At 39.1% G+C, this 26805-nt stretch overlaps 1 long non-coding RNA gene across 1 annotated transcript in view; it reads left to right on the forward strand.

Annotated features, from left to right (window-relative positions):
• The first annotated feature begins 5073 nt into the window (after positions 1-5073).
• Positions 5074-26805, forward strand: part of LOC122681873 — a 34885-nt gene continuing 13153 nt past the window's right edge. The window contains exon 1 of the long non-coding RNA XR_006337127.1: positions 5074-5533. This is a non-coding gene — a long non-coding RNA (uncharacterized LOC122681873). The remainder of the gene's footprint in view (positions 5534-26805) is intronic.

Genomic DNA, 26805 nt, shown 5'->3' on the forward strand with positions numbered 1-26805 from the left:
CTCTATAAATGTATTTAAAAAAAGAAATTAAATAAAATCCAAGTTATTATAGAACCTTTTTCTGTACAAGCACAAACTTTTTAAGTGGAAGCCACTATTTTGGTGTATTAAATTTATTCAGTGTTATTTCTTCTTTTTCATATTTAAAAATAAGATAGAAGTTGTTACTATTAAATATTCAGTTAACAGATATTCAGCAGTCTGTAGACTATATTTCAAGGCTAGTTATATGCTCCAAGTGCTGACTGCTTTTCTGACTCTCATCCTATGCCATGCTAGTTTTGCTACTCATTCACCGAAAATTATTGCTTAGGGGAAGAGAAGGAGGAAGGGGGAGGGGAGCAAGTGGGGCAATGGGTGTCTGAGCTCTATCTTTGAAATGAGCATTATCCTCCAGGATTCTCTAGGCCAACAACAGCCAGGTGACAGCTCAGTTGCTCTACTCTAGTCCTAGGTGAAATGGCCTCTCACTCAGATGAGAAGTCTTGTGATAGATTAAGAAATTGTGAATGCCCTCATAATACAGCTCTTGGTCTCACACTGGGCAATGTCTAATTATGCAGAATGCTGGTTCTTTGGATAAAGCCCTTGAAAATCATGAGGATTTGTGCTTTTTTGTCTGGGGGCTTTTGTTCTATTCTGAAGCAGGACATATGGTTTATGAACTGGATGACCACCTGTTAAACATGCCCTGGTATGTCAGCTCTTATTCCTGAAGCAAAAGTCAGGGTGTCTTTTCTGACAAGGGAGTTTTATTAGCTGTTGTGACTAATGCCAAACATTGAAATTTCCAAGACCGTTTCACTATGTCATGGGATTTGTGGAAATCAAAATTGCTATTGACTTGGGAAATCAATAAGGTGCATTTTCTGAAAAATGAAATTGAAAATTAGTTGTGTTCTTTAAAAAACAAATTCTAACTATTTCACATATGATACCATACTGGAAAGCAAGTCATTATACTTTTAATTAGTAATTCTGTGGTATCTATCGAATGTTCATGATAGGTGAAAAGTGTACAACAAATGTCTAAGAGGTCTGATCTCCTCTCTAAACTTATCATCCAGAATGGGAAATACACACTTGCTAATAATCTCAATAGATATAAAGCTCTGAGGAAGTGGAATTAACCCTAAGCGAGCGTGAGAAGAAGAAAGAATAACTTATGCTTGGAAGATCAGCAACAGAGTCACATGGGCAGGAAAAAGGGTTGGACTTTGAATGATGAGTACAGTTCCAACATCTTCAGTGAGAGGAAGCCTTCTTAAGAAGCAGTGATGAGTGAGAAGTTTGAGTGTGAGAGATATTCTAGAGAGGGTGAATAGACCTCAGACATGGCGGGGGCAGTATGAATCTAAAATATTCCCTTTTGTTGTCTTTTCATCCAAATAAATTTATGACTCAGTAAAAAGAAAAACCCTTTGATATGACATGTGTTGCCACTCTGGGCTGACAAAGTTTGTTCACCCAAACCCAAGAAAAATGATGACAATTACTCTTAAATTGTGGAGAGACTGTAGCATTGAGCACCTCAAGTAACAGCTAAAATAAAAAAAAAAAAAAGAAGAACTTCCATTCTGGAGTCCACAGGGAATTATTAGAATATTTTGAATGAGCATGATGGTGAAATTGTCAAAGATGAGACAGTCCCCAAGAAATTCAGAGGAAAAACAGGAGTTTCCAATCATTTATATGGAAGGGCCAATGAAATGGGAGAAAAGAGGGAGGAATTGAAGTTTTAAACTGTTGTGGGTTGATTGAAAGGTAACATAATGATTGGATGCTGAGCTGTAGGATGAATAGATACAGTCTGAATCTTCTTTTCCTCACTTCCTAAAATTGTAACTTTGGGAAAGTTTCCTTGTTTCTAAATCAGAAATCCTAATGGAGTCCATATTATTGTGTAACCGAAACAAATCTGTGCTCTCAAAATTTTATATTATTAGGAAAATTCAGTCAAGAAAACCTAGATATTCTCACTAACATGCCTAAGTCTCTTTCATTTTCTGGATATCAGAGGCAGAAATCAACATCAACATGAAATAGTGAGGAGATTTTTCCTTGTTTTCCCATTTGTAAATTGCCTATAGAATTCCATGGATGGTATATAGAAGTTTCAGTAGTGAAGAAAAGACAATAAAACAAAAGGACAGGAGTGGTAGGTGGGACATCCTGAACCAAGGCAGAGAATTAGTACCAGAAAAATGATGTGTGATGGGGGGATGGGATATATATCTTTGTCCATTCACCTGTCAAGGAACACCTAGCAGCTATGAACATAGGGTTGAATGTATCTTTTCAAATTATAGTTTTGTCTGGATATATGTGCAGGAGTGGGATTGCTGGACCATATAACAACTCTAGTTTTAGTTTTTTGAGGAAGCGCCATACTATTTTCCATGGTGGTTGTACCAATTTACATCCCCACCAACAATGTTGGAGGTTTCCCTTTTCTCCATACCCTCTCTAGCATTATCATTTTGAAGAGAGGTTAATATGGAGTCTATCATGTTTGCATATGTTTCCATTTTTTTCTTTTACATGTTAAACCTACCCCAGTCTCTTCAGTAAATTCTCACATGACATAATCAAGACTGTTGGATATTTTCTCTTTCTAGTACTTGAAGTATGTCCTATTAGTAATTAACAGTATAGCATTATGTCTTCAGGATAAATTATCATTTTAAGTATGCTAGGGTTTCACATAGATGAGCAACTAATTTTTAAAATTACTTTTCTTCTGAAAGTTAACATGTTTACATGTGAGGCTGATAAGTTCAATTTATATGATCAGTTTTCCAAGGAAAACTCCTTTGGCATAATTTTGGGAGTTTGCCGCTCTGTTTTCCAGATAGGTCTCTGGTAACCAAGTCAGATTTAAACAGGCACCAAAAAAAAAAAAAAAAAAAGCATCACATTTTACAAAAAGGGGTGTCTAACTTTGAGGGCAAAATTATTTTGTATTACTAATTCTTTGACAGCAATATCAAGTGAGCTCCTTCATTTTGAGCTCCCTCATCTGTTCATTCAACACTCCCCACGTGCCTATAGCCACTAGGTGAGAAGTGGTGAAAGATGAATCATGTTCCTGACAGTGACCAAAACTCTCTTAGTCTCAGTTGGCTTTGTTCTGCCATTGATCCAGCTCATTATTCCATTCAGAGGACTTCCACGTGCACTATGGCATTTGAACCTCCTACTCTAGAGTCTGGAGGAACAGAGAAGATGGGGGTCTCACTCTTGGCTGAGAGCTGAGATACCTGAAACCCAGGTTAAATAATTTGACCCTGATCACACCCTGTTCATCAGGTTCTGCTAACAACGGTGACTTTGAAACCAAAAGTGATGTGAGAAGTTTTTAAAATGACAAATGAGTTATTATTCGTATGTTGAGTGGAATATGTTATTTTCAGTACTTCTTAGAGACTTTTTCTGGTGTTAACTAGGGAGGGACTCCTCTCAGGAAAATGTTTCAAAGCCATTATTAACTTCCTGATACCCTGGAGATAATAGTATGTATTTATTATAATTTAGCAATGAATATATCTGTAGGATATTTTTCTAGCCACCTCAACTTTGGGGACATGGACAAAACTAGAGGGAAACAAAAATTCTTTGAGCAGCCAAACAGATGTTACAAGTTCTATAATTGAGTTTTAACAAGAGAATTTTGCAAATTCAAGAAATAGCTAAACATTTAGGCAGAGAATAACTTAATTTAGAAAAATGGCTAAACTAATGTAGAATGATATTGGATAAATGAGTTATTAGTGTGAGTTGTTTAGCACAAAAAAAAGTTGCACTTGGAATTGAAAAATCTTTGGAAAAAAGACAGCGATTAATACAGGTTCAAGAGGTTTTTGCTTTTGTTTTTTAAGTAATATTGCTAAGTAAAAAGATATTTGAAGTTAAGCCTTGAGAATTGCCCCAAACCTTTGAAGCTGTGATTTTGGCTTGCGGCTACATGATTCGAGCCTTTTACATTCATTATATTACCATCACTGGACCCCATCATTAAGCACATTATTTAGCTGTATAGGTCAAATTCATTTCAAAAAAATGCCACTAAAATGCAAAAAGATTCCCAAATGTCACTACTTTTACACGGCATTGCATACAATAAAATTTCAGAACTGTAAAATAACTTTGTTAAACCTGAGAGTTTATTGTATAAGAGAATTTGGTCTGTGCCCAAGTGAGCCAAAGTGTAATATTGTTATCCACCTGGGTTGAGCCTAACTGCTCATGAGCTCTGGCACTGAGGAAGGGGGTCTTAAGCTAATTAGTCAGTTCTTGCCAGAGGCCAGGGATTAAATCATATTTCCTGGAAACTGTATAATTCTATAGATCTGTTTTCAAAGTCCTATACCTCTCAACAGTGTCACCCATCTGTGAAGTAACATGGTACTTTCCCCCAGTATTTGACTGCTTGCGTGTAAAAGGAAAGAAACTTACGTTTGGACTGATCTAGGATTTGGTGGTGCAGTAAAATGACAAGGCAAAAGGAGTTAACAGGTGAAGTGGAAGTTGAAAAGACAAACCAGGGAGGAGGCTCTTGGAATGGAGGGAAAGAGGAGCAGCTAGAACTGGAAGAAAGACAGAGGGAGATGGAAGAATGTGTTCAGAAGGAAGGGTGTGTGGAACTAAAATTTCAGAAATGGAACAGTCCTGAAATTCAGGATATGGTCATGGAAGTAGATTAAGGCAGTAAATTTAAGTCATGGGTTTCGAGCAGACAGACAGCTTGGGATCCGATAACAGCCATGTCAGTTGCTTCAAGTTTCAAATTGATTTAAGAAGACTGGGATCCCAATACTAAAGTCTTCAGTAGATGAAGGGAGTATTCTAGCAGCTGGTAGGTATCAACCCTGAGAAGGGACAAGTTCAGTATCTTAGGCTTGGTAGAGGAGGAGTATTGTTGATCAGAAGGGTTGAGGGGGCTTCCTAGGTGGCACTAGTGGTAAAGAACCCACCTGCCAATGCAGGAGACATTAGAGAGGCCAGTTAGATCCCTGAGTCAAGAAGATCCATTCCCTGGAGGAGGACATGGCAACCCACTCCAATATTCTTGCCTGGAGAATCCCATGGGCAGAGGAGCCTGGTGAACTATAGTCCATGAAGTTACAAGAGTCAGACATGATTAAGTGATTTAACACACTTGCACAGGTGTGAGAAGCACAGAGGCTGTTAATGTTGAACTCACCATGAGTGGCTAGAGAGCAAATAGTCTTGCGTTAGAAAAGTGAGGAACGGTTTGAAAGGAGTGAACTTGGAAAGGGCAGCTTTTGCTTAGCAGGGAGCACACGTTCAATCTTCAGTTTCCTGAATCCTTAAGACTCTTGGGATCTGTTTTCCACATTTAGACTTCCACTGTCATCCATGACGCAGTGGCTGATGCTTCAACCGGTAAAGGAAGAGACGGTGGTGGCTTGGTTTCAACAACTTCTGTGAAAATCAGCAGCCTGAATCTGCAAGCCTCCTCCTTCCCAACTGATGGGCCCCAGCTGTGATTTCTCCAGTAATTACATACTGGGTAATGAGGTTTGCTTTTATCTGTACCAAATTTCAGTTTTAAGCTTTATTAATGGGCTTTCATTTTGGCACTTGTGGGAAAAGGGCCGTGAAGAGGGCTATTAAATTTTCTCTTGGTTTTTATATCTCTACCTTCCTTCCAAATAGAATAATAAAAATGGGCTTCCTTTTATCTCCTGTAACATGCTCTTCATCTACATTAACCCAGAGCCCCTCCACCATGTCAGATGTGCCACTGATTACTTCTTGAACTTCTCTGAGCCTATTTTTTCATCTGTAAATTCATGATAACATTATCCACCTCAGAAGGTTGTCCTGAGATATAAGTGAGGTAAAATTTGCAAAGCAGTAGGAATGGTGTTTGGCAATAACAAGCCTAATGAAAAGAGTTTGTTAAATAAAAATACTATGTGGGAGTGGGGTACTTTTGGGGGCTAATTTTTTTCACAGTAAAACTTGCTGGGAACTGACCTCAGAAAATAGAAGCATAAAACTACTGACTAGTGTTGTCCTCTTTGAAAGATCCAATTCTTCTTTTCCTTGGAGCTCCCCACTGTGGTTGTGCAGACCAGTATATCTCCAGAAGAATCTTGTGAATAGATCCATCCTTCATATCAGCTTCATAATTTCCTTTGCCTCAGTCACCATGACCACTATCTCTACTGTCTCACACTTGTTCCTGCCAAAGATTACGGATTTCAATCAAAGCCTTGCTAGTGGATTAGGAAGCTGCCTTCTGCTTGGTACACTACACCAAGGCCTCACAAGACTAGTGGTTGGGCCATTAAAGGACCTGCATTGAAGTTAATTGTCAACCCACTTCCTAACCAAACCTCTAACTCAATTAGCACTTATTTGACTGTCTAAATCTTTGGCTTGAAGCACCCTGCCAGTTTGGGTGAGAGCTATTGGTATGAAAGACACCCTTCTCCTGGGAACTCAGCCCAGACAAACCAATTCATTTCACACTTATTTTTCCAACTCACTACAACTGGGGAAGGAAATCTTCATTACACTTCATCTATTGGGATTGTAGCCAGGAAGCCTATAGATCCCATCAGCCCATCTCTTCAGTTACTGGGTCTTTTCATGCGTATAATGGCTTTTGAGTAACACCTTTGCTTTGAATAACCATTTCACAGAGAGGCTTCCCAGGCTTGCTGGAGTTCCTTTGGGGAGAGCAACATTTTTGAAGATGGTATTTGTGTCCCTTTTAATGCCATTTTATAACTTCAGTGTTAAAGATTGTTAAGCAAACAAGTACAGCCTACAGTTTTGTGCTAACATTTTATGACTGGTGAATTCAGTGACCTTCTACTTAGGCTTTGATCTTAATTATTTTAAATATCATAGGGTCTGATTCACAAGGCAGTAACGGCAGGTCATTATTTCTGGAATGATTAGTCTAGGTTAGAAATTAGCTTTGAGGCCCCCGGCACTACGCTCTAATACTTTCTGAAATGGAACACCTGTGTAATGGCTGCACAGATTATTTTGTTAAATCAGTCTCTAATTTAATGAGCTCTGACTTCACATTTGTGTTGTGATCTTTAAGAGTTAAATATGCATACATAGTTTTGAATTTGCCATGTTGTACAATTATCTGCATGCTCAGTATTGCTACTAATTTGTGCAAGAAATCTTTGCATAGATAAGCATCTGTAAATTAAAAATCAGCATTGACTTTAAACAAAACAGAATATAAATCCATAGTAATCTCTCTTACATCAACCTGCTTGCCAAAATGTAAAGAGCAGGAACAGAATGTCATCATGATTTATCCTCAGAAACTTTAGATGGAGTCGCCAGTGAACATGAGATTTTTAGTATCTATACCAGAGGTTCAAGATTATACGTGGCCAATTGCCATTTAGTAAGTTCCTCTTATTTTGTGGTCTCTGGACCATCACATCACCTGGGAACTTAGAAATGTAGAAAATCAGGTCCTGTCCTAGGTCTACTCAATTAGAATCTACGTTTTAATAAGGTCCTCAGATGGTTTGCAGATACAGTTAAGTTTGAGACACACTAATTAGCTCATTCTCCTTAAACTGATATTAAATTCAGCCCTCATTATTGATAGTTTGGGGCAAAATTCCTAGAGAGATTAAATTAAACAATAATAACAAAAGCCAAAACAATATGGATCTCCATCAAAAAGTCCTGAATCTAACCACATCTCCACAGGGTCATCTTAACATCTATTTCCAAGCCCCCATCAGCTCTTGCCTAGATTATCGCAAAAACCTCATAGGTACTCTTCCTGTTTGTGCCTTATTTCTGCTTCTCCCTCCAACTTTACCACTTGGTCACAATTAATTCTCCGCAGCCATGCAGAGTAACTCTTTCAAAGCTTGAGTTAGATCTATCCCTCTCTGCCTGATAACTTCCACTGGATCTCCATGCCACTCAGAATATTGCTACTGTTACTGCTCAAACACTTGAACCTTAGAATCATGTGAATTCTTCCTGGAGTGGGTAGATATCAGGCATCAACTGCTCTCCACTTCCCAAGTCATATTTTGATACAGAGTTACTTTGCACTTCCTCAAATCTTTGAAACCATTAAGTTTGTATCACTGAGTTTCCTTCCCTGAACAAGGGAAGGGATTGCTACTGGCTGCCTAGTTCTTGCTCAAAATTCTAGGAAATTAGGCTGGTGGGATAGGAAGGTGAATTGCAGAAAAAGAATGTGTTGGCTGTGTGGAGCCTTGGATTCAGCAGTTGTTCAAAAAGCTACCTGGGGAAGCCTGTGTGATGCTGAAAAAATTGCACTTCTTGCCCTTCCCTCTTGCTGCTTTTGTTTCCTTCCCTTTTGCTCTATAATTCTTCTTTCTTCTCATTTTTCTTCTTTCCTTTTTTAATATATATTTTTAAAATTGAAGTGTAGCTGACTTACAATGCTGTGCTAATCTCTGCTGTACAGTAAAGAGACTGTTCAGTTCAGTTCAGTTCAGTCACTCAGTCGTGTCCGACTCTTTGTGACCCCATGAATCGCAGCACGCCAGGCCTCCCTGTCCATCACCAACTCCAGGAGTTTACTCACTCATGTCCACTGAGTCAGTGATGCCATCCAGCCATCTCATCCTCTGTCGTCCCCTTCTCCTCCTGCCTCTAATCCCTCCCAGCATCAGGGTCTTTTCCAATGAGTCAACTCTTTGCATGAGGTAGCCAAAGTATTGGAGTTTCAGCTTCAGCATCAGTCCTTCCAATGAATAGCCAGGACTGATCTCCTTTAGGATGGACTAGTTTGATCTCCTTGCAGTCCAAGGGACTCTCAACAGTCTTCTCCAGCACCACAGTTGAGACAAGTTTTATACATATATAGACATTCTACATTTTCCTTCTTTCCCTCCCTCCCACCTTTCTGCCTACTTGCCTTTTCGTCCTTCCCTCCTCTTCTTTTGCTTTCCTTCATGTCTCCTTCAGGTTGCTTTGAGAACTGAAGCATATTACGAATTGCTTTTTGTTGTTGTTCAGTCGCTTAGTATGTCTGACTCTTTGGGACACAGTGGACCACAGTACTCCAGGCCTCCCTGTCCTTCACCATCTCCTGGGGCTTATTCAAACTCATGTCCATAGAGTCGGTGATGCCGTTCAACCACCTCATCCTCTGTAGTCCTCTTCTCCTTTTGCCTTCAACCTTTCAGGGCCCATTTCAGTATCAGTTCAGTCACTCAGTCTGTCTGACTCTGCGACCTCATGGACTGCAGAATGCCAGGCTTTCTTTTCCATTACCAACTCCCAGAGCCTGTTCAAACTCATGTCCATCAAGTCGGTGATGCCATCCAACCATCTCATCCTCTGCTGTCCCCTTCTCCATCTTCAATTTTTCCCAGCATCAGGGTCTTTTCAAATAAGTCAGTTCTTTGCATCAGGTGGCCAAAGTATTGGAGTTTCAGCTTCAGCATCAGTCCTTCCAGTGAATATTCAGAACTGATTTCCTTTAGGATTGACTGGTTTGATCTCCTTGCAGTCCATGGGACTCTCAAGAGTCTTCTCCAACACCATACTTCAAAAGCATCAATTCTTCAGAACTCAGCTCTGTTTATGGTCCAACTCTTACAACCACACACAACTACTGAACAACACATAACTTTGACCAGTGTCTGCAATTCAGCCTTTTGTGGATAGAGATCGGTCAGGACCAGGAACCTGTCTGAGCTGTTGTTCAGAACAGTACCCTCCATCTGAAGTGGATCACCAGCCAGTAGGAAAACCAGCTAGAACTCGGTTCCCCCAAGGGGGGAATTTTTATTGCATAATATTCTTCAGAATATTTCTCAGGCTATAGAAAGCAAAACAAAAAAGTATGTGGTCCATAACACTAGCTACTAGCTAGCTACTTCCCAAGGTGTTTGACTTGATTATCTTTTTTTTTTTCCTTAATTTTCTTCTGATGACAACATAAGCTCTCAATCACTCACTTATTTGTTCTTGAAAATTGCATGGACCCACCTTAATTATAGATCCACAAACACTTGAGAGAGGCTATCCCTTGGGTAAATGGGTCCTTCTGCCTGTTTGCAGAAGTGGTGGAGGGGAGGAAGCAGGCTAAAGGCAGGTGAGATGTGAAGAGGATTGCCTGGTGATTCTAGGCAGGAAGAGGCACAGGGAAGGGCCCTGAGAACAACAGGTTAATGCAGAAGCAGCCCTAAGAGCAATTTGGCATAATTTGGTATCCTATAGAAGAAAATTAAAAATGGGGAAAAAATGTTCATGTATGTGTTTATTTTCTTTACTGTTGCATCTTCAGAAATTAGGGCAATGTTGGACAGGTAGTAAATATTGAAAAATATTTACTGGAAAAAAGGAATAGACACAAATCCTATAGCGTCTCCAGTACTCTGTTTTCAGTCCTGCAACTGTCTGCCAAAGTCTCTCTTGTATCTTTCTTTCAAATTACTAGTGAGGATAGAAGAGTATGAGCCCTCTTCATCAGAAATTCTTATGACTACCAGGGAAGAATAAATTAGTTTGCCCACCCTCTAATTGATTAATTGCATCTTCCAAATGCAGTGAGTTAAAAACTATACATTCTAAGACATAAAAATCAAGCAACATATTCCCCATCCCTGGCCTCTCCCATAAAACTGCTTTTATTTTCTTCTCAAAGTAACGTAGGTTATAATCAGCTGCTATTAGTTTGGGATCCTTAGCCTCTATCAGAGAGGCTTCTTCTTGTTTCAAACGTCCAAAGACTAGAGATCTGCCCCACCCCTCAGCCCCTTAAATAAGAAAAACAGAAGTTAATTCACCAGAGAGATCTGTGGACATGGCCAGGTTACAGCTTCCCAGGGGCAGAGGAAACTGGACTTTCTCTTTAATAAGCAGATGGTTGACCTTAGTGACATTCATTTACCACTTTTCCTTTCTCATTTGAGGCCCTGGGAGGTGGGTTTCCTCTCTTGTCTAACAGATATATTATGAAATTCCAAGCACACAATTTCAGGACAGGGAGCAAGGTATTAAAATGAAGCAAAGCTTTCTTTCACATGTACTGTTCATAGATCATCTTCTTAAATGAAATGGCCCTGGCCTTGTGGTTGGTATTCCAGGAATAAGAGCATCCACTTATCAAGTTCATTTTATCCCAGGTCCAGGAAGATTCTAATGTGTAGAGATTAGTTTTGTGTCCCACATTCTGTCAGAAGACCTTGGATCTTGGCTACAGCATGTTCTGTGGCATTTCTTAGAGGGACCTCACAAGATGGAGCCCCCTTGCTCACAATGTAAATACATCAATTCACCTTTTAACTGACTTCCCTCATTCCTTAGTTCATTTTTGTGGGATCATTCCTACTCCCTATGGGATCACCTCTCAAATAAATACCAGCACCCAAGTCCTTATCTCAGACTGCACTTTTGGAAGAACCCAAACTAAGACAGCTTCCTAGATAGCACTAGTGGTAGAGAACCTGACTGGCAATGCAGGAGACATATAGAGACACAGGTTTGATCCTTGGGTCAGGAAGATCTCCTGGAGGTGGGCATGGCAACCCACTCGAGTATCCTTGCCTAGGAAATCCCATGGACAAAAGATCCTGGAAGGCTACAGTCCATGTGGTTGCAAAGAGTCAGACACAACTTGGCTACTACACAACAACAAGAAGACAGGGTATGAAGAAAGGATTTGTGTAATACTCCTAGGTTTATTTTAATACTCCTAGGTTTATTTTCTTACTTTAATGATAATTTGACTTACTATTCATATTGGCCTGAAGGGGCAATGGGAAAACGCAGTTGTCAGAATGGAGAACAGAGATGGCTATGCAGAAAGGGTCAGCAGACAGGAGTTAGAAGTTTGCAAAAGACATAGCCAGTCTGCAATAATTCACCAGGAGTCTGCAGAGATAATTATTCCAGCAGCTCTCTCCTCCTTTTTTTCCAGTCTCCTACTCAGGCAATCCATTCTTAAAGCCATCTGTGCCCTTGAGACGCTTCCAGTCTGGTTCTAGTAGGGTCTGAACACTCATCTGGGGCTCAAAAGATTCACTGTGTTAGCATTAGAGCACATTTTCACAAAATGAAGAACCATCTGAGGCCATAAAGAACTAGGCTGCAATAAAGTTAGGTGGCAATATGAAATACTAATAGCGCTTGGGCTATTTGGAGTGATTGGGGGAAGTGGAATCAAATGCACACTGATCTGTTTGCTGGGAAAGCTGTGCTTTAACTAATGAAACTACCACAATCGAAGCTGGAAGAGTGGAAATTTACGAGGCGAGTATGCCAGGGAACATTCTGAAGGAAATCCAAGGGAAAGGTGTCTAGACAATATTAAGGAGTGGCCGGACAACGCCGTCAGTTGGTGACACAAATAACTATCTGTAAAGTTAGCGGCTCAAAATTGTTGCCATAGATACTTCTGGAATGGAACAATGGGGTTTCTAGCAATGCTTTCTTTCCAACATATTAAAATATTTGAAGGAAATCTTCTTGACTTCATTTGGTAATTCTTGACTACTGACCTGTGGAAAACCCCAGGTTTTGGAATATGGGACCAGGGGCAGTATTCTACTCTGACCTAGATTTTAACCTCATTTTACTTTTCAATCTTTGGTCAACAGGTTTCAGAGAAATTATGAAATCCAAGACTTGGATTTTGATTTTCATCATTGCTTTCCAAAAGTGAGAATTTGGGGGCAAGGCGAGGTGGAAGAAGGTTGCTTTAACCTAGAGGGGTGGGATGGGGTGAGAGTTTCAAGAGGGAGGGGACATATGTATATCGAAGGCTTATTCATGTTGATATATGGCAGAAACTAACACAACATTGTAAAAGAATTATCCTCCAGTTAAAAATAAATACATATATTTTTAAATGTAAAGATATTCAAAGAAATGAACTAGTGCCAGTGTTCATTAATGTGAAGGTTATTGGACTCCTGGCAGCTGAAACTTCTATTTGAGTGTCAACCAGTGTTGCTTATAAAACACGGTGTCCTGAAACCTTAATGATTCATGCCCAGGGATCACACTGCACAGTCCCTCCATCCTGGGACCACAACTTTAGTGTAACGTTTTTCTGGGGGTTGCTCAGAATGTGGTTTGGGTTCATCTTTATAACAAAGAAGGAAGGGAGAGGATGAAGATATGCCAAACAGAAGAGCAAGAGATTTTATCACAATGCTTTTGGTTTAAACTAAGAGAGAAGACCTAATCCAAACTGACTTTAACAATTTAAGGTGGTTCCCTGGTGGCTCAGATGGTAAAGTGTCTGCCTACAATGCAGGAGACCCGGGTTCGATCCCTGAGTCAGGAAGATCCCCTGGAGAAGGAAATGGCAACCCACTCCAGTACTCTTGCCTGGAAAATCCCATGGATGGAGAATCCTGGTAGTCTACAGTCCATGGGGTCGCAGAATTGGACATGCTTGAGCAACTAAACTTTCATTGGTTTTTGCATTTGGAAAGTTTATAAGTCTTAAGCCTGGTTTGTTCAGTGTTCAAGCTCTTGTCAGTGACTCCCTAATTTCAGTCTTCTTATGTATATTGCTTTTGTAATTGTGGTATCACAGAAGCTATCATGGCACTACATTCACATCCTGCGTCATGACTCAGAACAGAAGAGGCAGTGTCCCGGAATTCTTAGAGAATTCCCAGAAGTCACTATGATTTGATTGATAACCCCACCTTCCAGATCAATCTTGTGGTAAGAGCAATAGGGTATATCTTCTTCACTCTCAGTGTGTGCCTCTGGGAACCACATTTACATGTAGTTTGAAGAGAGACATGAAGTGGATGGTAAAGAGGTTACCATGGCACCCTTGTGAAGAGTGAATGTGTAAGAGAAAGAAGAAAGAGAGGTCCAGAGCAGAGCTTGACAGTAATAAAGTTAATTTTATTCTGCAGCAGATTTAGGCAGTGCCAAATCTATTTGAATCAGAGGCAGTATCAGTGAAATAAGTTAAAGTGATTATATCAAGCAATAAGAAAAATGTTTGTCCCATTGCTTATAAATTATAAGGTTTTGGTGAGTACTTTCATTTTTCTGAGTCTCATTTTTTTCAACTGTAAGATTTGGGTAATAATTACTATTGTGCAGGGTTGTATTGATAATTAACTAAGTGTTTCTAAAGTCCTTACTATGGTATCTTCTGCAAAATAGGTGCAAAATATATGATAGAATTAATGGCCAAAATGACATTTTTTGCTACTATATTTAGTTCATTTTATGCACTCCCAAGGTGAGAGTTGGGCTTCCCTGCTGGCTCAGATGGTATAGCATCTGCCTGCAATGCAGGAGATCTGAGTTCAATCTCTGGGTTCGGAAGATCCCCTTGGGGAGGGCATGGCAACCCACACCAGTATTCTTGCCTGGAGAATCCCCATGGACAGAGGAGCCTGGTGGGCTACAGCCCATGAGGTCACAAAGAGTCAGACACAACTGAGTGAGTAAGCACAGCACAAGATGAAAGTTGCTATATTTTAGAGTTTTTCTGATAATTTTAAAAGATAGTGTCTTTAAAGGATTTGGATAAGTAGGGAGAAAATTAATATTAGCATCAATAATAATACATTTTATTTAGTATTATATAACATGTAATTAGTATTAATTTTATATTTTGTATAATTCCAAGGTGCTGATTGGAAAGACAGCACTCCCTTGAATAATGGTAGCTTATAAGATTTGTCTCATTATTACATGGCTCCATATGATAGTCACTGTGAAAGGCCAGTAAATAAACTGTGCTGTAGTGATGGTTATGATTCACTAATATGTAGTAGTTATTACTAAAAGGTTAACTCTTAATATGTATTCATTTGTTTACAATGATGTAATTTTGAGAAGACAAGGTACCGATGGCCATGACTGGATTCAGAGCTTGAGGTCAACTGATGACCAAGCCTTCCTGGGTTTTAATTTCAATTACATGCTCAATGGCTTATCTTCAGCAATCTTGTCCTCATAAGCCACTTTTATAAACTCAGGAGTCTTTCTTTATAGGCAGTAGATCAGATGAAAACTGTACATCTTGGCAGTATTTAGTGTATGAACTTATGTTTTGAATTGTCTTGCCTTGCAACACTCAAACTGTATTTCTCACATTACACTCTTCCATATTCACTACTATTTGTTGGTTATTCATTGCTGGTACTTTTACTGTTTAATTCCTATGGCAATCTTGTTTTTAGTTTCAACTGTGGTCTTCCTTCAGAATTTTTTTATCCTAATCAGAGGTTAATTTCAGTCTTATGATCCATGAAATTTTCCCTCTCATCTTTCTGAAGCATGTCTTTCACTAATTCTCTGGGTTCTTTTCCAACTTTCAACCATTTTAATACATTCTAAAATAGTAAAAACTTTTCTTAAGCCTCAAAAAGCACATATAATTATTTGATCAAGGAAATGAAGGATTAGAAACTCACAAGATTCTTAACATATTTTATATGCTATATCAAATTTCAAATGAGAGACACAGGTTTGCTATTAGACAATATTAGAAATTCTAACTTTCTTTTGAAAATTGAGTAGATCCATGTTTAGGAATGCATACAATTCTTATTAAATGTAGTTTGGGAAATAGGGCTGTAATTATTAATTTGCATCCTTTGCTCTCAGATGGGTGTTGATTAATTTATAAATAATGAGAAATTTTGTCTCTCTGATTTTTGCATAAACTCCATAAAAGGTGAGTTTGTGGAAATCTTATGTTGGTTTTTCCATTTGCCAGTAAAGTGAGTAGAAAGACTACTGAAAGCTCATGAGGTTTTTGCTATGTGACTGTGGGCAAGTTCTTTGCCTCTCTGAATCTCAGTCACTGCATTTGTAAAATGAGAGGGTAGAAGCAGATTATCTTTAATTTTTAAAAATCAATTTATTTTTTGGGTCTTTGTTGCTGTGCGCAGGCCTTTTCTAGTTGCAGAGAGCAGGGTCTACTCTTTGTTGTGGTACACGGGCTTCTCATTGTGGTGGCTTCTCTTGTTGAGGAGCAGAGGCTGTAGAGGGCAAGGGCTTCTGTAGTTGTGGCATGTGGCTCAGATGTTGCAGCTTATGGGCTCTGGAGTGTAGGCTCAGTAATTGTGGCTTAGTTGCTCTGTCTCTTGTGGGATCTTCCTGGATGAGAGACTGAACCCATGTTCCCTGCATTGGCAGGTGGATTCTTAGCCACTGGATTACCAGGGAAGCCCAATTACCCTTAAAATATTCTCCTGTTTCAAATTTTAACCTCACAGAGTGCATCAAGAAATAGAAGTTACTCATTGCTACCAGATTAACACAGGAAAGGCGCTTAACCTGGGGCCAACTGTATCTCTTCCCTGCACAGTGCCTGGGGGGGGGGGGGGGCAGTTCATGTGGTGAGTTGGCGATTGTGGACATGACAGCACCATTCAGGTGAGCCTGTATGAAATTAGAAAACAAGAGTGTCTCCATGTGAATGACAGCTCCTGGACATCCCTGTGAGCCAATAACAAAAAGGGCACGAATCCCTCTTCCTCAGACAGCTGTCATTCTCAGCCCAAGATTCACCACTTTAGCTCTTTAATTGAAATTTCACAAATGCTTTTATATATGTAGAACTTACCTTTAAGGAAAACCTGAACAAACTGGCCAGTCAGTATATTTTATACATAAATAATGGAGTTCCTACTCAATTTCTCAATTTTTATTCTTCCCAGAACATTTCTGAGGATTTTCCTACCTGTTTTTCTCTGTCCCAGTCATGACATTTCCTTTATAATGTTTGCATTGATTTTATACTTATGTGTGTTCACTCATTTTTCAGTTTTCCACATTAGGAAAGAATTTCCATGAAGACAGAAACTTAGCTGACTTGTTATTTTTATATACCCAGGGCCTGGCACTTAAAGAAACGTAATATTTGTTGAATAAATAAACAAAATAAAGTTTATTGTGCGCAGTGTTCCAGGAAAACACTGCGTTAAGGACTGTCTAATATTGTCCCATAATTTTGAGGTAAGTTATGTTATTATCTGGAGAAGGGAATGGCAAACCACTTCAGCATTCTTGCCTTGAGAACCCCATGAACAGTATGAAAAGGCAAGAATATATGACACTGAAAGATGGACTCCCCATGTTGTAGTTGCCCAATATGCTACTGGAGAAGAGCGGAGAAATAGCTTCAGGAAGAATGAAGAGGCAGAGCCAAAGCGGAAACCACACCCAGTTGTGGATGTTTCTGGTGGTGAAAGTAAAGTTTCATGCTGTAAAGAACAATATTGCTTAAGAACCTAGAATGTTAGGTCCATGAATCAAGGTAAATTGGAAGTGACCAAACAGGAGATGGCAAGGGTGAACATAGATATTTTAGGAGTCAGGGAACTTAAATGAACAGGAATGGGAGAATTTAATTCAGATAACTATTACATCTATTACTATGACTGCAGCCATGAAATTAAAAGATGCTTGCTCCTTGGAAGAAAACCTATGATGAACCTAGACAGCATATTAAAAAGCAGAGACATTACTTTGCAACAAAGGTCCATCTAGTCAAAGCTATGGTTTTTCCCATAGTCATGTGCAGATGTGAGAGCTGGACATTAAGAAGGTTGAGGGCCAAAGGATTGATGCTTTTGAACTGTGGTATTGGAGAAGACTTTTGAGAGTCTCTTGGACAGCAAGGAGATCAAATCAGTCAATCCTAAAGGAAATCCATCCTGAGTATTCATTGGAAGGACTGTTGTGGAAGCTGAGGCTCCAATAATTTGGTCACCTGATGTGAAGAGCCAACTTCCTGGAAAAAACACTGATACTGGAAAAGACTGAAGGCAGGAGGAGAAAGGGACAACAGAGGATGAGATGGTTGGATGGTATCACCGACTCAATGGATGTGAGTTTGAGCAAACTCCAGGAGATGGTGAGGGTCAGGGAAACCTGGTGCGCTGCAATTCATGGGGGCTTTGCAGTCCAAAGAGTCAGACACAACTGAGCAACTGAACATCTACAAATGTTATTATCTCCTTTTTGACAAATGAAAGAACTCATGGTCCAGAATAAATGCAAGTAGATTAAACTCTCCTATATAAAATTATTAACTTGACTATTTAAAATAAGTATACAACAACAATAAAAAAACAGCCAAGTGAGTAATATATTTTATCTCTAAAAGACAGACAAACACAAAATGAAACCAGTGGAAAAACTGAGATGAAAAGGCATCCACTGGAGAATACAAGGAGAAAATAGACAAACCCATCATTGTATAGGGATATTTTTACACACTACCCAGAAACTGACAAATCAAGCCCACAAAAAATGATTATGGATACAAAATTTTCAACAACTGTCATGCTTGATATTAACCTTATCTTCCAACCTACCCAAGATGTCCATGTTCTAAATCCCTGGATTCTATGCATATGTTACTTTATATGGCAAAAGGGATTTTGCAGGCAGAATTAAGGTCAGGGACCTGAAAATAGGGAGATTTCTTTAGATTATTTGGATGGGCCAATCTCATCACAGGAGCCCTTAAAAGCAGAGAATTTTCTCTGGCTGGAGGAAGAAGAGATGAGGCAGAAGGAAAAGTCAGAGAGATGTGAAGCATGAGAAGAATATGACACCTTCTTTCTGGCTTACAGATAGAGAGGATGATGTGATGAATAGAGGGGATCTGAGGGAGCTGAAAGAGGGTCCTGGTTAACAGCCAGCCAGGAAGTGAGGTCTTCAGCTTAAAAGTCTCAAGGAACTGAAAATTGCCAGTGACCTGAATGAGTTTGGAAGTGGATTCTCCCTAAGAGCACCAGCAAGAGCCTGGGATGGTTGACACCAGAGCACAGGGTTGATCCAGTCCACCTGTACACTCACCCTACAGCACAACCCATTTGTGTTGGTTTAAATTTGTGGTAATTTGTTAAAGCAGCCATCGGAAACTAACTGAACGCTCAAGTCCTTTGTCAAATGCATTGTGAATGTGTTCCTCCAATCCTTGATTTGGCTTTTCATTTTCTTAATGGTGTCTTTGATGAGCAGCAGTTTTGAATTCAGATGAAGTCCAATTTATTATTTTTTAATTCATCCTTGTGTGTGCTCAGTCATGTCTGACTCTTTGCGACCCCATGGACCATAATCTGCCAGGTTCCTCTGTTCATGGAACTTTCCAGGCAAGCATACTGGAGTGGGTTACCATTTCCTTCTCCAGGGGATCTTCCTGACCCAGGGATCAAACCTGTGTCTCCTGCCTATCCTACATTGGCAGCAGATTCTTTACCACTGGACCACCTGGGAAGCCAGATTTCATCCTTGTGCTCTTTATTTTGTTCTTGGGAACTTATCTCTTACATTAGATTCCCTCTTCCAAGGGATTTTAGCCTTTTTCATAATTGTTAAGATTTTTTTCATAATTGTTCATTTGTCCTGCAGCCCCCAGTATTTCTCAAGAACAACTAAAATGTATCAGTTCATTGGTTAACTAGGGATCTTAAATATCACACCCACATTTATGGGCTAAGGGTTCCCTATACACAGAATCATTCATCCTTAACTTAGTACATTGATTTTAATCCTTTTTCCCCATACTGTTACTTTCCTGTATAATTTTATTATGGAATGTTTTAATTCTTTGAAAGTAAAGTATCTTCAATACAGATTTTCATTAGCTCCCCTTTAGTGAAACTTGTAACATGCCAAGTACTCTCTTAGGAACATAATGTATCTCTAATTTTCACAATAACCCTTTAAGTTACATATTATTGACACCACTTTTAAAAATAATATTGTAGCTTAGTATTTAAAGGAAGACACAAACATGCTGAAAATCTACTGCTTTGATTTTTGCCACTTTTCAGCTCTCGTTCCCATTAGGATATTAACCTGTATCTATGCAATTATTTTGAGAGTAGAACCTTACCAGTTTTTACACTTTATAGACAATGTATTTCTGATAAAAATTTCTTTTGGATTCTAAGGTCTTTCTGTTTAAATATTTAAGCACAAAGTTATTATAGAAAGTTAATGAGGAGTAGTACTCTTGCCTGGAAAATTCCATGGACAGAGGAGCCTGATGGGCTGCAGTCCATGGGATCGCTAAGAGTCGGACACGACTGAGTGACTTCCCTTTCACTTTTCACTTGCATGCACTGGAGAAGGAAATGGCAACCCACTCCAGTGTTCTTGCCTGGAGACTCCCAGGGACGGGGGAGCCTGGTGGGCTGCTGTCTGTGGGGTCACACAGAGTTGGACATGACTGAAGCGACTTTGCAGCAGCAGCAGCAAAAGGATAGTAATATAGTTTAAATGTGTCTCTCCTTTAGGCAAAGAGACAAATAGTAAGTACAGAGTGGAGAAATCAGTTACCACCTTGGTGAAAATAATATCATAAATGTAGGCAGATGGACATTGTATGTCCTCCAGATGTGATATGTATAAAAAGACATATATTGTTGGTGAGATTCCAGCTGAGGCTATGTAAACTGAGTCTAAATGTGAGAGGAAAGAGAAGCTCTAAATAAGGAACAGTAAATTTTTTTAACAAAAAGGGCCATATTCTTTAAAAACAATTCAGTCCTGAAAGATAAAGAAAGACTGAAGAACTGTTTTAAATTAAAGCTGACTGAAGGGGCTTTCGGTCAGTCGGTTCTCGTTTGAAAGAACCAAACTTACACCTCTTTCCAACTATGCAGTCAGTGATACCATTTTGATAAATTAAAATTGTCACAGAAATGACAATGGTTCACTAAATCCTGAAGTGGAGAGAAAAATATACTACAAAGGACATGACTGGCTGGGTCAGTTGACAAAACTGGAAAAGAGATGGTAGAAGAGGAAGAGTATGGTGTCAGTGTTAAATTAACTGAGGTTGGTGATTGACTGTGGTTATGTCAGAGAATAGCTTATTCTTGGGAAATACACATTGAAGTAGTGTTTAGGAGTAAAGGGTCAGCATGTAGCAATTTACACTGATGTAAGAAAGAAAAGAGGAAAATGAGAAGAGCATGTATTGTTGCCATTTTAGTTGGTAAGTCATGTCTGACTCTTTTGCGACCCCATGGATGCCCGCCAGGCTCCTCTGTTTGTGGGGTTTCCAAAGCAAGAATGCTGGAGTGGGTTGCCATTTCCTTCTCCAGGGGATCTTCCTGACCCAGGGATCAAACCTGGGTCTTCTGCATTGGCAGGCAAACTCTTGACCATTGAGCCCCCAGGGAATGTATAAAAACAAGCAACTGATAAAACAAGTGAGACAAAGTACTAACAATATATAAACTTGATAGAAATTGTATACATTTTTTAAAACTCTTCCTGCAACTTTTCTATAAACTTAAACTTATTTTTAAATACCAGTTTAAAAATATCCTATATTTTTTTAAAAGTACCATCATGAGACTAAGTTTAAAAATCAGAAGACCTGTACATGCATTTGGTTTCATAACATATCCTTTTAAAGTAAAGACGTATTCTAAGCTACACATGGAAAAGAAAGGAAATTTTATCTCCCTTGGTAAATTCCTTATTTTGGCAGATTTAGGAACTAACAAGATATGTGCCCTGGCTGTTGTGGTTTTTGTGTATCTATGCCACCTGGATCAAAGATGGCTCAGAATTTCACCTGCATTGGGCAAATAAGGCTACATGAAACTCGATCCCCTGTAATTCATTCTCCTGAAATCTTTATAAAGAAGTTGCAAGGGAAATGCATGGATAATTACTGTTTATGCTCAAGGACCATATTTACCCTTTTCTTTGGGTTTGAAGGAGATGGTAATGAGCTTCTTTTGTGGCCCTGCCATTCAACAGAAGACAGCTCTTTCAAGCTGAAGGTTGATTTAATTCCTTCTCACTGAATAGCATTTCAGCAAGGTTGCCAGGGGAATTTCATTTTTATTTTTTTCAGTAGAAGTATTACATACAAACGTTAAAAACATCAAGCTATACAGAAAGGTACAAGATGAAAATCAACAGTTATATCCATTCCTTGTGCCCCTAACCCCATAGTCATTATTAACCATTTCTTGTATACGTCTGGGGGAAGAGAATATACAGGCACACCCCTATGCATGCTCTTTAAAAGTATACAAATGATTCCTACTATACGGTACTTTACATTTTTCTGTATAAAATCCCTCCCTCCCACCCCAGTAATACATCTAGGTCCTCTTTCCTACTATATTGAACTATTTGAAATTGCTGCTTTTGTGTTTTGACCTAATATCTCAGGATATAGTTGTAGCTCATCTTTTGGACCAGTGTTAAAGTGGTGCTGATGCAATAGATGTTTAGAAATGTAATCTAGACAGTCCCAGTTACTGCACACTCAGTTTGCCTAGTTTTTTGGCTATTGTATACAAAGCTAAAATGAATAGGTAGATAGATACTTTTGTGAGTTGATGTGTTGGACAAATTTTAGTAGGAGAATTTCTAGGTTAAAGAAAACCACATCCAGAGGGAATTTTGTTAAATTTCCCTCCAAAAATGTTGTACCCCTTACAGGGGCCTCAGCAGTTCAGGATACTGCCTCAACACTGTCGCAACTCAGGAATTTAAATTTTTGCCAATCTTGTTGGTAAAAGTTTTAACTTTTAATTCATTGTCTTCATTGACTTTTAAAAAAATAAGTGATTTTGAGCACCTTCTTATAGCTTTATTTTGCTGTCTGTATTTCTTTTTTTTTTTTTTTACAAAAGCTACCTTTATGTATCTTTTAAAAGTAATCATTTGACTCATTCCTATCCATTTTTGGGTGAACTCAATTCAAGAAGCTAGCGATTTGTCACATGTTTTGCAACTTATAGGGCTTCCCAGGTGGCACTAGTGGTACATTTAGAGTCTGCAAATGTAGGAGACATAAGAGATGCAGATTTGATTTCTGGGTTGGGAAGATGCCCTGGAGGAGGGTATGGCAAACCCACTCCAGTATTCTTGCCTGGAGAGTGCTATGGACAGAGGAGACTGGTGGGCCACAGTCCACAGGATCATGAAGAGTTGGACATGACTGAAGTGAGTTAGCATCATGCACATTGCAACATTTAATGAGACTGAGTAGTGTGAATAAACTATAAACATGGTGACAGTAATTTTGAAACTGTCACAACTTACATACAGGAAGTTTTTTCTTCTTGCCGTTTGATTTTTTTAATTCAATAAACATTTTATTAATTATGTAAGCAATTTTTACTTGTTTCAAATTTTTTTCTCTTTTTGGTATCTATATTCTTTGTCAGAATGACTTTAATTGTTCCAAATTTATTAAAAATTCAACCCTATTTTCTTCTAAGATTTCTAGGATTTCCTTGTTCCTTTCCCAGGAATGTTCTGATTATATATGGTTCATCTTAGTATCAGACTATTCCACCGGAATTATATTTAGAAAAAAGTACAACTATTGCCGATAATTCTAATAACAACAACACAGCTGTGTAATGGTGTACATTAATTAATCATCCCTGAAAGCTACTGGGATTCTACTGTTTTTCCGCCTTCTCCTTCCTGATTCATGCTCCTAAATCAGCTTTCCAATCACTATTTCAGTGTTTTGGAAGGTGAGTCTCTGGAGTAGGAAAGCAGCTTGAAATCCCACCTATAAATGACGAATTTGTATTCTGATGCGAAGTAATGGTTCCTGAAAGCCAGGCTTCTTTTTGGCACTCCAGAGTTGCTGAGATGAGATCTAGCTCACTCTGAAAACTGGAGCTAAGAGCAACTTGGAATTACGGGTTAAGGAAAGGGGTAGGGCCTGTTACTAATTTGGTTTCCCATCTGAAAGATGGCTCAAATACTTGTTTCATATAAGCCAAAATAAATAAATAAATAAAGTTTCCAAGTAACAAGACCTGCCGTGGGGCCAGCAGAAGGTAAGGTGACAGAGCCGGGGGTGGATGTTGTTTCTGTGCATTTTGTTTGCTTGCTGAAATTTTCCCCAGGAGCTCATTGGATGTAGGCAGCCCAGCTTTCATTTAAGGAAAGGTCCGTGGGCGATTGTGGGCTTCACTCCACATCCCTCTGCACTACATCTAGAACTCGCAAAGACAACCTCGTGGTGTGTTAATTCAGTCTTGGGTTTCTTTTCCATATAAAATACTGCCAGCTTGGGCTTAAATGTGTGCCAGATGCACTATGGTATGGTTTTGTGATGTGATATGGTTAGGAAGTCTGGGTTAAGTATGGATGCAAGCTGGCTTCTGCTCTTGGGGTGGTTTCTGTTGCTGATGACTATGGCACAAGCTTTGGAGCAGGAGAGCTTGCTGGGGACGTTGGCCAGAAGTGCCTGGCAGGAAACGGTCATCGAGAAGGCTTGTCACAAGTATCCCGGGGTAATCTGATGTGCATGCCTAGGGTGCTATTTCCTTTCCAATTGAAGGATGTTGTCATTGTTTATGGGCTCAGAAACTAGAACATATTTAACTTTTGATTAAGAATTGAAAACAAAATGAGAGAGAGAGAGCAAGAGATAACCACTGTGGGGAAAAATTAATAACTAGGAAGTTTAAGGAAAGAAAGTTGATTTAAACTGAAATGGGCTCTTTTGAAGATATACACAATTTTCCCAGTTTTAATATAGATTCTACAAGAAACATATTCCAAACTGTGTGGTGCATATTATCATCATTAACCTTTCTTCTTTTTCTTCCATTACTTGCAATTAAATGAAAAAATGGTTACAATTTGGTGCCTTGCTTCTGACTAATTTTGACCAAATCTGATGTCTCTTATGCATAACTGTGGCAAAGATATAGTATCACAGTGATTTTAAAATTTTGTACACTTTAGAGAACCAAACAATGTTATGAACCAATGAAATTCTAACATTTAAAAATCTTGATAATCCAGGTTCTGTTGGTCACTGGGCAGACTTGAATATTTTATTTCTGAAACCTCTTTGCTTCCTCTACAAGTATTCAGTTAATTAGCACCAGAAATATTCAGGAGTGCTGATAATAATAATTGTAGGTGAAAGAAAAGCATAGAGGAAGGCAATGATGTATCTTGTACATTATTTCCCTGATGAGATACTTACAAAAATGCAAAACAATGAAAAGGATTTTACATTGAATTGAAATGAGGTACTGAAGTCCGGTTTGTTTACAGGATTGGTAGACAGCATCTGCCATTTCCTGTAATAGGCTCATAAACTCCTGCTAACAGCTTACTTTCTCCCACACCATAGGGATACAAAAAGATTTATGACTTTTGCTGCCTAGGGTCATATTTGGTAAAGGGAGTATATACTTGCAAACTTGGGATAGAGCTAAAGAAGATAATCCATTCCCTTCATTTCTCTTTCCACTTTTTCAGATATTTGTCCTTGGGCAGAGGTATCTGTCATGATAGAAATGTTCTAAATCTGCCTAATACTATTGCCAGTGGCCATGTGTGACTACTGAGTCCTTGAAATTAATGTGATCAATAAACTTCATTTTAAAAAACAGAGCCATTACTTTGCCAACAGAAGTCCAGCTAGTCAAAGCTATGGGTTTTCCAGTAATCATGTATGGATGTGAGAGTTGGACCATAAAGAAAGCTGAGCACCGGAGAATTGATGCTTTTGAACTGTGGTGTTGGAGAAGAGTCTTGAGAGTCCCTTGGACTGCAAGGAGATCAAACCAGTCAATCCTAAAGGAAATCAACCCTGAATATTCATTGGAAGGACTGACGCTGAAGCTGAAACTCTAATACTTTGGCCACCTGATGCGAGGAACTGACTCATTTGAAAAGACCCTGATGCTGGGAAAGATTGAAAGCAGGAGGAGAAGGGGACTACAAAGGATGAGATGGTTGGATGGCATCACCGACTTGAAGGACAAGAGTTTGAGCAAGCTCCAGGAGTTGGTGATGGACAGGGAGGCCTGGTGTGCTGCAGTCCTTTGTGTTACAAAGAGTTGGGCACAACTGAGTGACAGAACTGAACTGAAAAAACTGCATTTTAAGTTTTATAAACTGTTAACTTATATTTAAATAGGTCCATGTGGCTATTGGCTGCTGCTGTGGCTAGTGCAGCCCAAGGCTAGAGATGAAATCCTTTTCCCAGTGAGGACTATCTTGGGAACACACCACTAACCAGAGCTTCTTAAATAACATCACAGGTGAAAAATGAGTAAATGTTTACATTTTCCAGAATTTAACTTAGGTAAGACTTCATAGGACCCTATTGACTTTAGGAAAAAGTCCTTGATTATAGACAGAAAGAAGCTCTAATATCGCTTTTTAAAATGTTCAAACAAAAATGCATAATTTAAGTAAATCTATCACTTAGTTTCCTCTTTGAAACTCATTTAAGTTATTCTGATATGACCTTATATCAGGTCAGATGTTAATTTGGAAGCCTTTTATATTTCTTCCAAATTGTCTCAGTAGAAAGTGTATATGAAGATTTACGGTGGAGGCATCTTTCTTATGTTTTGTTGCTTTTCCTGATCTACTTTTAAATCACAGAGAGATGAGGGAAATGCATGAAGTTGTTCTTAGAAAATGTTTTATAGTTGACTTTGCCCCTCAGCTCTGTGAAGACTAAGTTTTTGTTTGTGTGTGATGACTAAAAGTAAGCCTCTATTTCCAAAAGGAGGGATTTTTAACATGTAAACTATTAATTGTTGTTATTTAGTCACAAAGTCATGTCCAACTCTTTGTGACCCCATGGACTACAGCATGCCAGGCTTCCCTTGTTCTTCACTATCTCCTGGAGTTTGCTCACACTCATGTCCGTTGAGTCTGTGATGCCATCCAACCGTCTCATCCTCTATCACCCGCTTCTCCTCCTGCCCGCAGTCTTTCCTAGCACCACCAAGGAGACACTTCCCAGGTGGTGCAGTGATAAAGAATCTGTCTGCCAATGCAGGAGACACAAGAGACATGGGTTCTATCATTGTGTTGGGAAGATCC

The sequence above is a fragment of the Cervus elaphus genome, chromosome 23, assembly GCF_910594005.1.
Source record: "Cervus elaphus chromosome 23, mCerEla1.1, whole genome shotgun sequence".
Taxonomy (NCBI): Eukaryota; Metazoa; Chordata; class Mammalia; order Artiodactyla; family Cervidae; genus Cervus; species Cervus elaphus.